This window comes from Anolis carolinensis, chromosome 1 (genome assembly GCF_035594765.1).
Source record: "Anolis carolinensis isolate JA03-04 chromosome 1, rAnoCar3.1.pri, whole genome shotgun sequence".
Classification (NCBI taxonomy): Eukaryota; Metazoa; Chordata; class Lepidosauria; order Squamata; family Dactyloidae; genus Anolis; species Anolis carolinensis.
This window is the reverse complement of record NC_085841.1, coordinates 333,416,814-333,433,823: the sequence shown is the minus strand read 5'-3', so window position 1 is coordinate 333,433,823 and position 17,010 is coordinate 333,416,814. Positions and strand designations below refer to the sequence as shown.

The 17,010-nt window shown below is 40.5% G+C and overlaps 1 protein-coding gene across 42 annotated transcripts in view; it reads right to left on the bottom strand.

The window, feature by feature from the left end:
• nrxn3 (neurexin 3) overlaps positions 1–17,010 on the bottom strand; it is a 1,581,531-nt gene that overhangs the window by 548,395 nt on the left and 1,016,126 nt on the right. The gene's annotated exons all lie outside the window — the stretch shown is intronic.

Below are 17,010 nucleotides of genomic sequence, written 5' to 3'. Positions count from 1 at the left end.
GCATCTGGCATAATGCTCTGGAGAATTATGACTGCCACAGAAAAACAGGCATGCAAACCCAGTCTGATGTTATTATTATGGATCCACCTGTTCTGCCTACCTGAGCAGCAGATTGTAATGCTTGACTAACCAGAATAGTTAGGTTGGGGACTGGGACCTGGGACGGGAAGTAGTCACAGAAGCTGGCAGCTAGAAAGTTATCAAGCAGCCGAGTGTGGAGGCAGATTGCACAGAAACAGAGAACTGCACTTGAAAATCTTCTAATATTGTCCATTTGTGCCTCCTTTGAGCTTCCATAAAACCTATGACATTATCCCACACTAAATTTCCCCATTTCCTTACTGGAAAAGGATGGGGAAATGTTATGGGATGGCTGGGAATGCCCAAAGATGGATGTTGTTGGGGTAGGTCACCTCCCCACTATTAAGGATGCTTACTCCTGCTTTCCTCTGCTTCCCCCCCCCCCCCCTTTCCTCCTGTCTGTGGGATAAGGTCCATAGTTCCTGATGATAGTGGACTACAAATGTTCAACTTTCCAATCATTTATTATACAACTGCTCATGAGGGTGGTTTGCCTTCTCTGACTTCACTACTTCTAGACTCAGGAGTGTAAAAGTGCCAATTGTGTGTGCTTGCATTGGTAGTTTAGGCTCAGCAGGAGCACTCATCAGAAATAAACTCCAGCCATTTGAAATCCTCACCTCAAACTCCCTAGTGAATTTTCTGCCTCTCACAGTTCTAAAATGACAGTTTATTTGTATCAGTACAACACAGAGAAAATAACATCAATCATTCTTTTGTGATCATGAGTCAGAGTTTGAGGATGAGATTATCAATGGCTATATATTATGTCTAGTATCAGAGGTAATATGTTAGGATAACATGGATCTGTTAATTGGAATATCATGATGAAATAAGCTTACCCTAAATTGTGTGGCAAAAAATAACACCACTCTGGAAAAATCCTGGAATAGAAATGAATGTTAAATATGAGACAAGTCTATTACATTTACCTAGATTAGGATTATACTGAGTGGTTATATAACTTTAAATATATACACAAGACTGTATTACTGCACCCATGCTCAGTGTATGGGATTCTAAAGAGTGTTTGGGTGGGAGTTGTAGAGTCCAAACATTACATTCAATAGGCATTTATTCTGATTCAGGACGGCTTTTGGATTCTACATTTTTCCATCTTAGAAGAAGATTAAAAGTCTTTCTTCAAGACGTGATAGTGAGCGTAACTGGAATATGTTAGTGTCAGAAGAGGATGTTGAAAAGATATTTTTAATTACCAATATGTACTCAAGTATAATGAACCACTGATTGTAAGGCACACTTCAATTTTGAAAGTGTGTATTATCAAAAAAAAAAAAAAGATTTGTTGTTGAATATAATGTTCCCAAGTTGGAAACTGTGCGAGACTGACTGGCAAAGGGGCAGGGCTTCCTCTTGCCCATTGGCAGTTTCTCTGCCTGCCTCCCTGATGACAGGCCTAACTATGCAGACAAAGCTACTGCCTGGCTCAGAACAGCTGACAGGCAGAGGGAAGCTGCGCCCCTTCACCAGCCTTGCCTCGTTCCCAACTTGCCTCCTTCACGAGTCTTCCAAAACCACCTCCTTGGGTTTGAAGGCTTTGTGAAGGAGGCCAGTTGGGAACTGCACAAGGCTGGTGAGTTTATCTCCTTCAGACTGACAGAGGGTTGTGGCTTAGGCATGATGGAGGGGCGCAGATGGATTTACTTGTGCGGTTCTAATGCGACATCAAATCTAATGCACATCTCAATTTTGGCTATATAATTTAGCCAAAAAAGGTGAATATTTGACTTGAATAAATATGGTATAATATGCATGATCCGCAGCTAGCATGGCCACTATGCTGGCTTGGGGATTCTGGGTTCTATACTTTTAAAAAAGTAATTGCCCCATGTTCTGGCCAGCAGGCAACGCTGCAGCTGCTGATGGAGGGTGCCTTCTATATAAGAAGCAGGGGGTGAAAAATGATTAAAACATTTCTGCCAACCTCTGTAATTACAGGTACCAGTAATATGTACCACAGAAATGAATTACATATCCAAATGTCTAATTCACAGAAAGTGAGCTTTCATTTGCAGCTGGCATTAGAAACAGTTTAGATTTCATTGAAAAGCCCAATGAAAAATCGGATGTGTTGGTGCATAGCAATTCAGTTCTAGACTCATAGAATCAGAGAGCTGAAGGAGTCCACAAGGGCCATCCAGACCAACCCCCTGCCATGCAGGAATTCACAATCAAAGCACTCCTAAGAGGTAGCAAGTCACCCTCTGTTTAAAAACCTCCAGAGAGGAGATTCCACCATATGCCAAGGCAGCATATGTCAGTATCAACCGGGTTGTAAGGCAACTTTTTAAAGGAAATGCATGTAGATTTATTATTTATATGTCCCCAACCCTTCCTCCTAGAAACCTATGATTCTTCCCTCTTCCCCAATATTTTATCACAACATAATATGAGAAAAAGACTGCTGCAAGGTCACAAACATGCCTAATGTGTATTCCCAGTTCTAAGCAAAGATCCTACATACACAGTTGCAGGTGTTCCCACGAGCCATTAGCTGTAAATTTGAAGGGGGGGGGGCTGCTAATGACACTTACTGGTGGGGAAGGAACGCAATTCAGAAGCAGCCAGTCTTAACTTGGTCTCAAGAAGAAATAAGGCTGCATTCTAAAATGATGTGCACCTGCATTTTCCTTCTCCCAGGAGCTCAGAGCAGCCAGATCTGACATGATGTTGCCCTTACTTAAATTGACAGACTGGTTTGTCATTTTAAACATGTAGCATATTGGCTCCAGTTTTCCCACATTATGCTTTATCTAATGCATGGTAACAAGGAAAATTATATTGCTCCCAGGGAAAGGAAGAAGAGAAGAATCAGTAACACTGAGATAAAGATTGTGCATTAGTTAATATTATAAAGTTCAAACAGTAGAGACACCAATGTATGAAATTGTCATTCTTCCAATTCTATGCTGGAATCTTATATCACCTTTTACCTAACAGGATGTATACTTAGATTAGCAGCAGAGGTGCTAAAAACATTGTTAGTGAATTGTAAAAAATGTTTATTGGGATACTGGTAAAGTTGTCTGATACACATAGGGATCAATTAGTGCATAATGTGCATTGGTGTACATGATGATCAGGACACTATGTATATTAGGGTGGAAAAAATATTGGGAGCTTTGCTAGTTCCACTATGCAATAATGTAACCGCAAGCTTTCACTGTATGCAGACATTATGAAGTTCCTCAGGTCTAATTCCCGCATACATTAGTCCAGTTATAAGAAAATCCCAACAGGATACTGCCCCCTTCAAACCTAAACTTTCTGCAGAAACATGTAAATCTATGTACTCAGGAGAGACACATTACTCACCCTTTCCCCCACCTATGCAGGGTCGAGTTTTCTAAAATACATGAAATGTCAGTGTTTGAAGAGGGGAGGGGGATAATTTACTGTAATATCACAATGAAGCTCCAGTAAGCTAAATCACTTTAAGCTGGAAGGCAGAAAAACAACCATCGCCAAATCCTGTAATAGAAATGTATGCTAAGCAAGTAACAAATCTATAATATATTACACTTATCTGGACATGGATTATATTGGGTGATGACCCAGTCTTATCACCTGATAAACAGTTTACCAGATTTCATCCTCACCACCACCACAACCATGGATTGCCAAGAGAGATAAAAAATAATTCTTCTGCTGCCCCTATACTGTGGAAATCTATGAAGACTTTTACAGTCCTACAGTCTTGTGAGTTCCCTTTGGGGAGTTCAAGCATTGTAAAATAAATATAATAATAATAATAATAATAATAATAATAATAATAATAATAATAATAATAATAATATCCAAAAGAACAACCTCCCCAAACTTATAACAACTATACTTAGAGCAGCTACATATTTCCATTTAGATCTCAAAGTGATTGCAAAAACAGTATAACCATCCAATCTATCATATAGATGGAAAAAACTATGCACTCAAGGCAAAATTCAGTCATGCAGAATTACGAAGCACATGTGGCGATGCAATAAGTGTCCAAATAAATAGAAATAAAGATATTAAGGATATTTAACAGATAAGCAGTGGATCTTAGAAACATTTTGGCTGGACAGCAGGGCACTAGCCATGCTGTGTTTAATGGGAACCAAAATTCATGTCTACTCAAAAGTAAGAGCTGCTCAATTCAATGTCACAGGATGTATCCAAATTGCACACATATAAATTATATCCACTGAGACTTGTAGTTTTGTGAGGCACTACAATTCTTTGGCAAAGAATTCTATTTACGCAGTAATTAAAGTGGGAAGAAAGTGTTATAATTATGTATGGTAGATAAACTCTCATTCTCAGGTAATGGTATATAGGATTGCAGTTGTAAACTTTTAAGTGTGCAGTTATGTTTGATTGTGTTCAGGGGGATTTAAACATGCCCAATTTTGTCTAGATTCAGTTTATTAGATGTGATCTAACAGATCCAAGTACAAGTAATTCATTTCTACCTTTCTTATATGAAACATACATAATACATACCCAGACATGCAGAAATGTGAACAGCATTTCTTTCTCTTTAAATAAGAGAATGAGAAGATCTATGTGGAAGATAATGAGGGCTACATGCAAGCTAATGAGTTGAGGAACTGAATATGAAATAGGGCTGTAGCGTAGGCTGTCAAAATGTAATGATGGAAAACCAACTATAGTACTTTAGCACTTTAGGAATGCTATAAAAACAAACAGCTCTGTCTTGGGAACCACCAATGGACAAAACAATCTGGACATAACCACATGATTCTGTTCTACACTGTCATATAAAATCCAGATTATCTGCTTTGAACTGAATTATATGGCAGTGTAGACACATATAATCCAGTTCAAAGCAGATAATGTGAATTAACTGCTTTGATAATCTGGATTGTATGGTAGTGTAGAAGGGGCCTGAGTTCAAAATCCTTTTGCCCTTTGGTTTGCAGGAACTCAAGTAACCTGGAGACCAAGGAAGAAAGCGGGAAGAGGATAAAGAAAGTTAAATATTTTAAAACTACCTAAAAAAATGAGATAATAGAGATTAACTGGAACCATCCCTGCCAAATCAGGATAGTTGAAGGGTTTGTAGGGTACAACTAGGTACATGATTTCGGTACAATATAGAAGGGTCATTGGAAGAAAAGCTATAAAACCTTAGCAGATTCACCACTCTATAGAAACAGGTCACCCCTACAAACTAGGGTTTAGTGGAAAATGTATTAAGTTCATCACAACTAGCAACATGCCTTGCTTTCCATGGGAAAGCATGGGAGCATGATTCTGTGTAGTTGGATCAGGGCTACATACAAAGCAGTTTGCAAGATAAGATTGAAAAGAAAATTCTACAAAACATCATTGATAACACTGGCCAACACACATTTAGCTGCCTCAAATGTTAAGACCTGTTTCTGAGTATATTTGACCTGCTGATTCCAACAATGGCACCAGTTTTCCCCTATCAGATCTAGTTTTTGAGAAAAGAATACATGCTATCTACCAGTCATCATCTGCTTGCCCTTAGAAACTGTGATAAGTATGCCTAAGAATCTAGAGCTTATGTGGTCTCTCCAATGCAATTTTCAGAACCAGCACCCCAAATAACCCCAGGAACAAGCCTAAAAACCAAGACATGAAGACTTTTTTGTTGGGTTCTGTAATTTAGCTTCTATTCCCAGAGTGTAGCCTCCACATCTTACAATACAGCCAGAGGCTCCTTTACACAATATAGTTATAACACCACGATTCTACGTCAGCTCCAGTACTTCATCAAACTATAAACTCACAGATTCCATAGAATGCAATGGAATCATAAAGCTATAACTATGAGCTCAGAAAAGTCCTCCTGGCCAATGGTGCATCTTCTCATGGCTAATGTTACACCATGGACTGTGCTGGCTGACATGATGGGAATCATAGACTAATGCCTCTGGGGGGCATCAGGTTGGTTGAAAACTGTGTATAACACTTAAAATTAAGTGACAGGTCCCAGATTTGAAAAGAAGTGATGTTGCAACATGCTCAAGGATGTCAGTTGATCAGTATGCGTGGGAAGTTTGTGCACTCCCTGTCCCTTCCCCCACAGCACTTTTCTCTAATGGGTGTCATCAGTCTGTCACTTTTGTGAGCACTAAATTTACCCAGTTTCAAGAAGGGAACATGGTTAATGCCAAGACTGACACCTGTGACTATTTTTTTTAATGACATCGCTGAGCTATGAAGTTATAATCCTGTAGTAAGTGCCCAGAAATGTTGTCAGGTTCATTCACACGCTACGAGAGAGACAGAGTGGTTTTTCTGGTTTCAGCTAAAAGTACCGAGTGTAACTAGGTTCAGCAATGCATCCGGATTGTTACTGTGGCAATAACTATCTCACTTATGCAAAGAAATACATTGGAATCCTGACCTCCCAGGAAGAGACATGCTGTAAAATCTGTGTTATAATGAGTGCTTCATTCATTGCTTGAAATAATGAGAAAATATCTTCTGAATGCAAATGAGAACAGCAGGTCTGGGATATGTTCTTTGGTGTAGTAACAGTATTCTCTGCCAAAGAGCTCTAGTAATGTAGCAAACTAAAGATCCCAGGATTCCATAGAATGGAACCATGGCAGTAAACATAGTATGAAAGTGCTATAATTATGTAGCATGAAAGGGACTGAAGGCTTTGCCTTTATATTCCTCTGTCAATTTACAATGAGAACTTTTCAAAATATTTTAAAACTTTTTTATTTCTAATGTGGTTAATAGTTTGATTTGGTTGTGATGTTGCTTTTTGTGTTTCTAACTGTAAAGGTCCCCAGGTGTTTTGGCCTACAACTCCCAGAAATCCCAGCCAGTTTTCCAACTGTTAGGATTTCTGGGAGTTGAAGGCCAAAACATCTGGGGACCCACAGGTTGACAACTACTGGTATAGTAGATTAGTGTATCAAACGAGGAATCAATTCTAAGACTCTTAACATAATATTATTTTCATGTCACCTGGAATCCTATTTCACTTACCTAAAATGAATAAATCCATGGGCCTCTGGCCAAAATGTACCATAAAATTGTTCTAGAGTACCTGGGAAAATGAGAACTGTTATCTCTAGTCTTCCAGCACAATTCTATGAGCAACTTGGAAGGTATTTTCTAGATCCTCCAAAGCGATTCTATAGCATTCAAAGCACTTTGCATATAAATGATGCCACTTTCAATGAACTTGCATAATAAACGGACCTATTGTACTGAGTTTCAAAAAGCTACCAATGCCCAATGGTGCTTCAGTTTTCTCTTGTAAAAATTTCACATTATCCTCCTGGCCTTCAGAATGAACCCTCTTCTTTTAGAGGGAAGAAGATCAACAGGAAATATATATGAAGATGTTGTGTGATGCTGAGTCAACGTCATTGTACTTAACAATGAGATAGCAAAAGATTCATTGGGGAGTGGGAAGTTGGAAATAATCTTGTTTGTATCCGAGACAAAACTGAGAGTGCTGGGTCTGCAGAAGTACACTTATGAACAAGGTGAAGAGCTGTCTCTGGCAATATGTTTCAGGAGCAGTAAAGAACAACAAATATTGTCTTGCAGGTGCCTGAAAGGCAAATATGGCAGTGAAGGAAGATTTTCCAAGATGACATGGAGCATACAAAATTTCTAGAGTTGTTAATGTAAGTGCATATTATCAAAAACCAACAGGTCTGGAAATCTTAAGCTCAGTGTGCATCCTGGATGCCATCCTGAAAGAAATGTCCCAGGCAGTAACACAAAAGTCCTACATTAGATCCTTCGACATTACACAGTTATAGCACTCTAATTCCACTTTAACTGCCATAATAACATCTTATGAAAAACTGGAATTTGCCGGGGGAGGGGTGTTTTGAATTCTCAGCTGTTCCATAGGATGTTCCTATAACAGTTAAAATGGAATCGAAGTAATTATATGGTGTGAGAAGGCTCCAATGGAGTGCATATGGTAGAACAAAAAGGCCAGATTATGGGAAGAGAATTCAATTAATCATTTTCAGATTATGCTACAGAGATGTGAAAGTTAAACTTTTGGCTTTCCTTTCACTAAAATGACAAAACTCCCCCTAGCAAATGCCTACCTTTAGGTATTTTAAAACACACTGAAATCCAATCTATTTCAAATGTATTATGACTGATGCATTTTGTTGCTTACACTGCTTCTTTATTATTCCTTTTACTCTGGGAATGTTTTATCTAGTTCTTTTACTAGTATTTTTAAAAAGTTATATTTTATGGTTTCATTACAATACAATATATATATATACACACACACACACACACACACCTAATTGTCTTTTTTATTTGCAGCTTTGGGCAGGCTTGGTCTAGGAAACAGCTTAGAACTTTTAAATAAAACAAATGAATGGAAAAGGCACTTTATCTTGAGAGCTAGCGGATATACTAGTTTGAGAGCTGGACTAGTGAGATCAGCACTCAAGTTCTCACTTGACCAGGAAATCCAGTAAATGATCTTGCAAGAGTCACCCTCTCTCAGCCTCAAAAAAAAAAGAGGAAGACAATGAAGAAATTGAACAAATCTTGCCAAAAAAGCTCTGTGATAGACTTTGCATCACAATATCAACCATTTTCTTCTAGATATCCATTATCGCAAATATTTACACTCCATTTGTCCCATTCATTTTAAAAAATAAAATAAAATTGCAGCATTTTATTATTTATCACAAAGGATGCTGGGTGAAGTGGTGTAGCCGCATTGTCACAAACAACATGGAAAATTCCCAAGTGCCTACAATTATGGTTTTCAGTTAATCTGTTAACTCTACACTGCTTAGATTACTTAGCCTGGATTGGAATAGAAGCCAACAAAATAAGTGATTTGTTTTAGATCTTAACTCATTTATTCAATACTGTTCAGTTCCAGTTGGATTAATTCATTCATTGGCCATCAGAAAGGGGGGTGAACATATTTACAAAAGTCAAAGAGGATTAACTAAATTAATTTTTACCTGGCTATGTCCCTACTGATCTGTCAAATTTACATCAGTGCAAGCAAAGCATATATAATACTTAAATCTGATCCAATACATACTGTTGTCATAAACAGGAACAAAGAGCATGTGGAAATCTGCATAATGACCCCACCTTAATAAAAAAAAGTAATTTTGTTCGAAAATTGAGGTTCTACTAGTACTATCTCTTTTCCTTCAATCATTAATATAGCCATTAACCACTTTGAGTCTTCGTAACCCTGGAAACTAGTACACTCTATTGGCCTGCATTATTCTCTGCCTGCAAAAAGAGATATTACTATTTACATTCCTTCACAAAGACCCAACTCTGTGTCACTGCTGATTGAATCTAGTGATTTGTGGCTTGACAGATAGCAAAAATGCTAGTAATGACTGTGAAAACCCATTCTTACAGTTGTTTGGCTGTATCCAACAGGCCACTGGCTTTTGGAAAGCCTCATCACATGTCTGCCGAAAAAGGCTCACTTTGCTTTAGTTTGCCACAGGGCATGGGGAAGCTGTTGCCCCTCGCCCCACATTGCCCAGTTCCTGCAGAAGTTGATCCCATAGGGAAAACGTGGTGTGCATGTGGAGCGTGCAGCTTCCCCCATTAAAGTAAATGACAACACAGGAAGCCCTCCATGTTGCCACGGAAGCACGGTGGTCCCACCCTCCTTCACCCATGGAGCTGGCATGACATCATCCGATGGGAACTGACTGGCTTCATGGGTTACCAGGGCTAGATTGGCGCATGCCACAGATTTTAACCCCAAGTGAGGAGGTTGTAACTCTAATAATCTTGTTGTGTGTCTTCCGACTTTGGCAACTGTAAAACAAACGTGTCATGGGGTTTTCTTGAGAATGTTTGTTCAGATTTGCCTTTGTCTTCTTCTGAGAAGGTGACTTGACCAAGGTCCCTTAGTACATTTCTATGACTGAGCAGAGATTCAAACTATAGTCTCTAGAATCACCATCCAGCCTTAAAACCACTGCACCACACTGGCTGGCTGTAACAACCTATACTTATTCCATTTTCTTTTCAGCAAAACCCAAGAACTCTAACAATAGCTGGAGCTAGTTCACAATTCTGTATTTGACCTGCCTACAAAATCCTGTGCAGCAGTATCAGAAGGCCATGTATATAATTCAGAATCTACCCATCATCTCTGGCCATGAGTAAAAGCAGATGTTTCTACTAGGGATGTCCAAATTTTCATTATGTTTCTCGTTTCGTAATTATTTCAGATTGTTCTCGTTTTTTGAAACGAGTATTGAAACGTTTTCCCTGGGCGCAACTGGCAATGTAATTTGAACCATCGTTGGCCCATTCTCTAATTGTTTCTTAAAATTTTTGTTAAATTTTTTCCTTCAAAATTTTTTTTAAATTTTTTTTTTAAATTTGTTTCTGCAACCTAACATGAATGGGAGCCTAGCGCAGCCTAACATGGCTACCGCTCCCTCGCCAATCAGAGTCTTCCATGATGGCTGAAAAAGGTGGGGGCTAGCGTCCTCCGCGTCCACGTGGAGGATCGCTATAAAAATCCCCTCCGCAACAGAGCCAAGCCATTCTGGGCTAGGATACCGAGGAGAGAGGGTGGTTCGCGCGCGCTGGGAAGCTGCTTGCTTGCTTGGGGGAGAGAGGGCTAAGTGACTGTTCTGGCTATAGGGGGTAGAGTGTCTGTCTGTTGTTGCTGGTTCGATATTGTGGGGTTTTTTTTTGGGAAATTGGCTTGGGGCTTGTGGCAGAGTCCTTGCTGTGGCTTTAGGGAACTTTTATTTTCCAAAGGACGTCTGCATTCCTGCAAGTGCAGAGCTTGGGGTGCTTTACTTTTCTACTCCAGAGGGAGTCCCTTTGCCTTTCTGTTTTCTTTTTTGGAATTTAGCAATCACCACATCAGCCCTTCTTTGCAATCCTGAAAGGAGGGGGGGACTTGAAAATAATAGTTTCCAAAGGACGTCTGTGTTCCTGCAAGTGCATTGCTTCCCTCCCGCTCCGTTTGTAATCCCAAGCCCCCGGGCTGAGTGTTATTGCAGCAATCACAAAGACACACATTGTTTTCAAACCTAAAGGGTACATTGGAAGAAATAGTTTCCAAAGGACGTGGGGCGCCCGCCAAGGCATTGCTTCCCTCACGCTCCATTTCTATTCCCAAGCCTTGGGCTGAGTTTTATTTCTGCAGTCACAAAGTCAGACATTGATTTGATTCAATAGAGGGTCCACAGCAATTTATAGTTTCCAAAGGACGTTGCCAATCCTGTCAAGGCATTGCTTGGCGTGTGCTGCATTTCTAATCCAAAGTCTACACAAGTGGAAGAGGGGCTTTTACAGTGATAAGAACCCAATTGAACAGGAAATAAGACTTTCAAACCAGGAACAGGTTTCTTCAAATATTGAAAAATAGATTAAGAAATAATTTCTATATCGAAGAGCCGGCACCCCCTACTTTAGAAACGAGAATTGAAACATTTTTTCCATCGATTGGACAAGCCTAGTTTCTACCCCTGGGAAGTTGGGACACTCATATATTCCTTTGCCTGATAATGACAGATTCTCAGAACAGTCTCCCAAGGCATGTGTCTGATGTAAGATCTATTGGTGTCTATGTTACTAAAGGAGCTCAAGTCAGCATGTTCTTTATAGCAGGGAATAGAAGAAGCATTACATGCAACAAGCACGCAACCAGCATCTTGAGCAGCAACTTGACTCCTGGTGGACAGATCTAGGATTAAAGTTAGAGCAACTGCCTGCTAGTTTTCTTTTGTTTCTTCTCTTCCCAGCACTTCTCTGCCACTCAGCGCTGCAAAAGCATAGCCAGCCAGGCCTCATTAATCAGAAAGCAAGACTCCCCTGAAAGGAGGGGATCAAGTGAAGGGCTTTGAGAACTAGATTGAGCAAAGCATTGCACAGGCAACAGGGACAACATGAACAACAGCCTATATAGAATGATAATTAGGCAGATAAGATAAAGGGAGTTCAGAAAGGAACAAAGGTGTGCATACAAAACAAACACGTGTGTTTATTGTTGAGTTTCCTGTGCACTGTTCCATCAAAGGTGAAACAAGATGTTTGATTTTAAAGGGAGGGTCACCTCGTTCCTACAATTAAAGAGTTACCACCATTTCAGCCCAATAATATATGCATCCTCCATTTGCAGAGACCATTGCTCACTAGCAAAGCATAAGAGTCATCCATGCAATTCTCTCTTAAATTTAGTTCAGCACAACACATCTTAAGAAAGTATCTCAGGTAGTACAGCTGTTAAACATACGTCTCTAACTGGTGTCTTCCAAAATTGCTGCCTGATAATGTAGACAATACTGGGCTAAATGTACTAATTATCTGACAGCCATGTCTACACCTGCCTGAATAACCAGGGGTCAATCTCTTCAGAACTGCTCTGATGCAGCCTGGGAATATCCCCAGTGCCCTAGGATCATTAACACACCTGGACTAAGGGTGCATTGGGTCCACTGTTGCCATGTCTATGTCATTGGCTACAATCAGGTCCCTCTCAGATGCTTGCTAGTGATATCCTATATCTGGTCACATGGGTGCTCTGGTGTGACATCACCAGAAGAGATGTCTCCTCTGGGATGGAGCTGCCTGTGGAAACAATGGGTTGGTTGGAGGTATGAACAGTGGATTGGGTCAGATACAGCTCAGTGCAGTTATCTATGCCTCTGAAACCAGGATTGCTTCAGGGACACATCTATACCGATCACTCAGAATGAAGGGCCAGTGAATCAGCTCTGTGGAAGCTAAATGACAAACAGAGCTGATCCAGATTAATGTGGGCCAAAACTGCTTAAGGTGGGCTTGAATTGTGTTAATCAAAATTGCAGGTTGCTCCAAATTCTCACTCAGAATCTAGAGCAAATGGCAGCTGTGGTCCCATGTAAACAGTTGGGGCAGTTCCAAGCCAGAACCAGCTGCAACTATTGACATGGCCATCCCATGTTTCCAGGCTTGGGCAGCCCAGAGACACAAGATGGTAATCATTGTCCACCAACAGAATTCCTTCCCACCTTCACAATAACTGTGGGTGTGGGTGGTCTAAACCATTCCAGGGCCAATCTCGTGTTCACCACACTAGATCATCTCAGGGATGAATGATCAAGGAAGATCAAACCCTAGAGTTTTCTGGAAGCTCAAGAGGAAACCCCATTTCCTTTTGACCAGCATTAATGGCTGGATGCAATGTTTCTGATGCAAATCTAGCTTTTTGTTATGTGGTCTCCCTGCAGCAGCTGAGAAGTTAGTCCATTTTATTTTGACTGAAGCTGTGTATATCTAGCCTTATTTCCAACCAGAACAGATTCATTGAATTGAACTGTTGAATGCTGGGTTGACACATAAGTAAATCACACTGGTTCAATGGGTCTACACTAATGGGAACTAGCAACAGCTTTTAGGCTTTAATCTAAAGCAGATATCTATGGTATTTTGTTGGGAAGGGCTGCATCTCAATGACAGGACAAATATTTTGTGTACAGGAATTCCTAGATTCAGTCCTTAGTATCTCTAATTAAAAGAGGCCAGATGCCAACTATACAGATTTGTCAGAATAGATCAGGAGAGAAAACATGGGGCTCTCCTGCAGTTACTGAATGCAGCTCCTATGACTCCTCACCAAGACTTTCAGGCCAACAGTATCTAGAGGGACACACATTCCCTAGTTCAGTGGGCCAATGGGTAGAGACAGCTTCCAACAGTCACCTGAAGCTTTGGTCAGGAAGTGTGATGCCACTTTCATTCAATTCACAAGGCTGTGGGCAAGGAACTGCTAGAATAAAAGTAACTTTTGCAAGTTCATAGCACAGCTAAATGCATCTATCATGTTAGAAACAAATGATTATGGAGAAGCTGGTGGCAGCTTCTTGGAAGCATTTTCTTTATCTGACAAACATGTTGATTCTGAGCCAGGTTACTCCTAATTCTCATAAACAGTTTATTTCTCCTAAGCTGCCATTCATTCCCTGTATCCTCCAGTGATTCTGAAAAGAATAATTAATAATAATAATAATAATAATAATAATCCCCCCCGCAGGTGCCACCTTGACGTGGTGGGGGGGCTTAGCTGCTCCAATGATGACTGAGGGCTGTGCTGGCGGTAGTGTAACTACCGGCAGGTCCAACCAAGCCAGAGAGGCCTCAGCTGAGGAGCACAACCAAGAGCACCTAACCCATTAGCATTATGGAGAATCAAACCCAAACAAAGTCTATACTGGCTTGGTCGTCGCCCAGGATAAAAAGGACCGCGGTGGATGCTGCTGATTCTGGACATCCATCGACAAGTGGGCTACGGAATCATCAAAACCCAAATGAACAGTCACAGAAGCGGCAAAAATATACAATGCCAGAAAACCGCACAATTATGAAATGCTACTACAAATCTGAACCTCAAAGGCGTGGCTACCAAAAAAGGATGCATCAGCTATGGAAACAAGGGTACCCTGACTCACAGATAACAGAACCCCGACTGGCTGACCAACGAAGATTCATAATCAGAAACAAAGTGTTCAGTGAAGTTGAACTCGAAGAAATCCAGAAAATTTGCAAAGTAGATTACCATCAGACCACAGCACAGACAGCAGCAGAGACTCCAGCAACACTTGGAATGGTGGAACAGATTGAACCAGAAGAAAGTGTGGCGCTTTTGCAAGAATTTGAGGAACCAGCACTTGAAACATCTGTTGAACCACCAGGAACCTTGACAGCAAGACAACAAGAGCTCAAGGATAAGATCATGGCTCATGCTGCAGCAAATGCAATAAGACAGCGGCTCCCAACTCTAAAAACAGTGCCCAAGAGACACCTGGCGCCTCTCATGAAAGATGTGAATGCAGCACTCTCCACTGTCCAAATAACATCAATTGAACAAACAAACCAGTTTGCCTACAGTGCAGCAGTGATAGTAACAGAAGAACTTGGGCTCCTACAACCAAGGCAGCCCCAAAGAAAATCGACTGGAAAACCAAAGTGGAAGGTCAGGCTAGAGTTGAAAATCAAGAAACTTAGATCATATGCAAGTAACCTGAAAAATATGAAAGAGAGGAAACTGAAGAATGACAAAATCAAGCAATACCTGATCCGAAAGTACTGGCTGAACACCAGAAAAATTGAAGAAGCTTTGGAAATCGTGAAAGAACAAATTACAGCAACAGCCAGAAAAATTGAAAGGTATGAAGCCAGAATCATCCAGTACAGACAAAATCAACTGTTTCAATCAGACCAAAGACGGTTCTACCAGAGTCTGAACCAAACAACAGACACAGTAACCATAAAGCCAGAGAAAACTGCAACAACAAAGTTCTGGAAAGAACTTTGGGAAAATAATAAAAACTACAACAAAAACGCTGGGTGGATAAAGGAGTTTGAAGGAAAATTCTCACAGAACAAAATGGAACTGATGGAAATAACAACTGAAATGATCAGCAAACGAGTGCAAAAAGTCAAGAACTGGACATCGCCTGGTAGTGATCAACTTCATGGATTTTGGCTCAAACATCTGATTAGTTTACATGGAAAAATGGCCCAACAATTCAATGAGATGCTGCAGAAAGGAAGTATCAGTGAATGGCTAACAACTGGAAGAACATACCTGATACAAAAGGATCCAGCAAAAGGAGCAGCACCAGGAAACTACAGGCCAATAACGTGTCTGCCCACTATGTTTAAACTACTGACTGGCATCATAGCTGACAGAATTCAAGACTATCTTGAAGAAAAAAACATCTTGCCAGATGAACAGAAAGGCAACAAACGGAAAAGCAGGGGCACAAAAGACCAGTTATTTATTGACAAAATGATTCTGGAGAACTGTAAGAGCCGAAAAGCTAATCTTCACATGACGTGGATTGACTACAAAAAGGCCTTTGACTCACTCCCACACAGCTGGATCATCAAGTGCCTGGACGCCATCGGGATTTGTAAAACATTTGGCACCTTCATTGAAAATATGATGGAGCACTGGAAAACTGAACTGTTTGTTGGAAATGAAAGCTATGGACTTGTCAACATCAGGAGAGGAATTTTCCAGGGAGATTCATTGTTCCCTCTGCTTTTCATTATTGCCATGATCCCTCTGTCAACAATCTTACAAAAAACAAATCTCGGCTATCAAATATCTAAGAATTCTCACAAAATTTCACATTTGATGTACATGGATGACCTGAAGCTATATGGGAAAACGGAAACTGAAATCCAGTCTCTGACCAACACTGTCCGAATTTTTAGCACGGATATCAACATGGAGTTTGGTTTGGACAAATGTTCGACAGTGGCATTGAAGAAGGGAAAAATCATTGAAAGTGAGGGCATAAATATGCCCAATGGCCAAACAATAAAGTGTCACCAGCCAGAGGCCTATAAATATCTGGGCATACTACAGCTGGACAACATCAAGCATGAACATGTGAAAACTGTGGTCAGCAAAGAATACACACAAAGGGTCAGAAAAATTCTCAAAAGCAAGCTCAATGGAGGCAACACCATCAAGGCCATAAACACCTGGGCCATACCTGTCATAAGATATACTGCTGGCATTATAAATTGGACACAGGTGGAACTGGACAATTTGGACAGAAAAACAAGAAAACTCATGACCATTCATCATTCACTGCACCCTCGCAGTGATGTTGACCGGCTATATCTGCCTAGAAGATCAGGGGGCAGAGGACTCTTACAAGTAAAGCAAGCAGTCAAAGAAGAAGAACATGCCCTGGCAGAATATGTCAAGCAAAGTGAAGAACCTGCTTTGATTGAAGTCAAAAATCAGAACCTCCTCAAAACACAGCAGACAAAAAACCAGTACAAGAAAACCGCACTACAAACTAGAGCTGACAGCTGGCACAACAAAACACTGCATGGAAAGTTCCTTGACAAAATTGAAGGAAAAGCTGATAAGGAGAAGACCTGGCTCTGGCTCACGAATGGGACCCTGAAGAAGGAGAC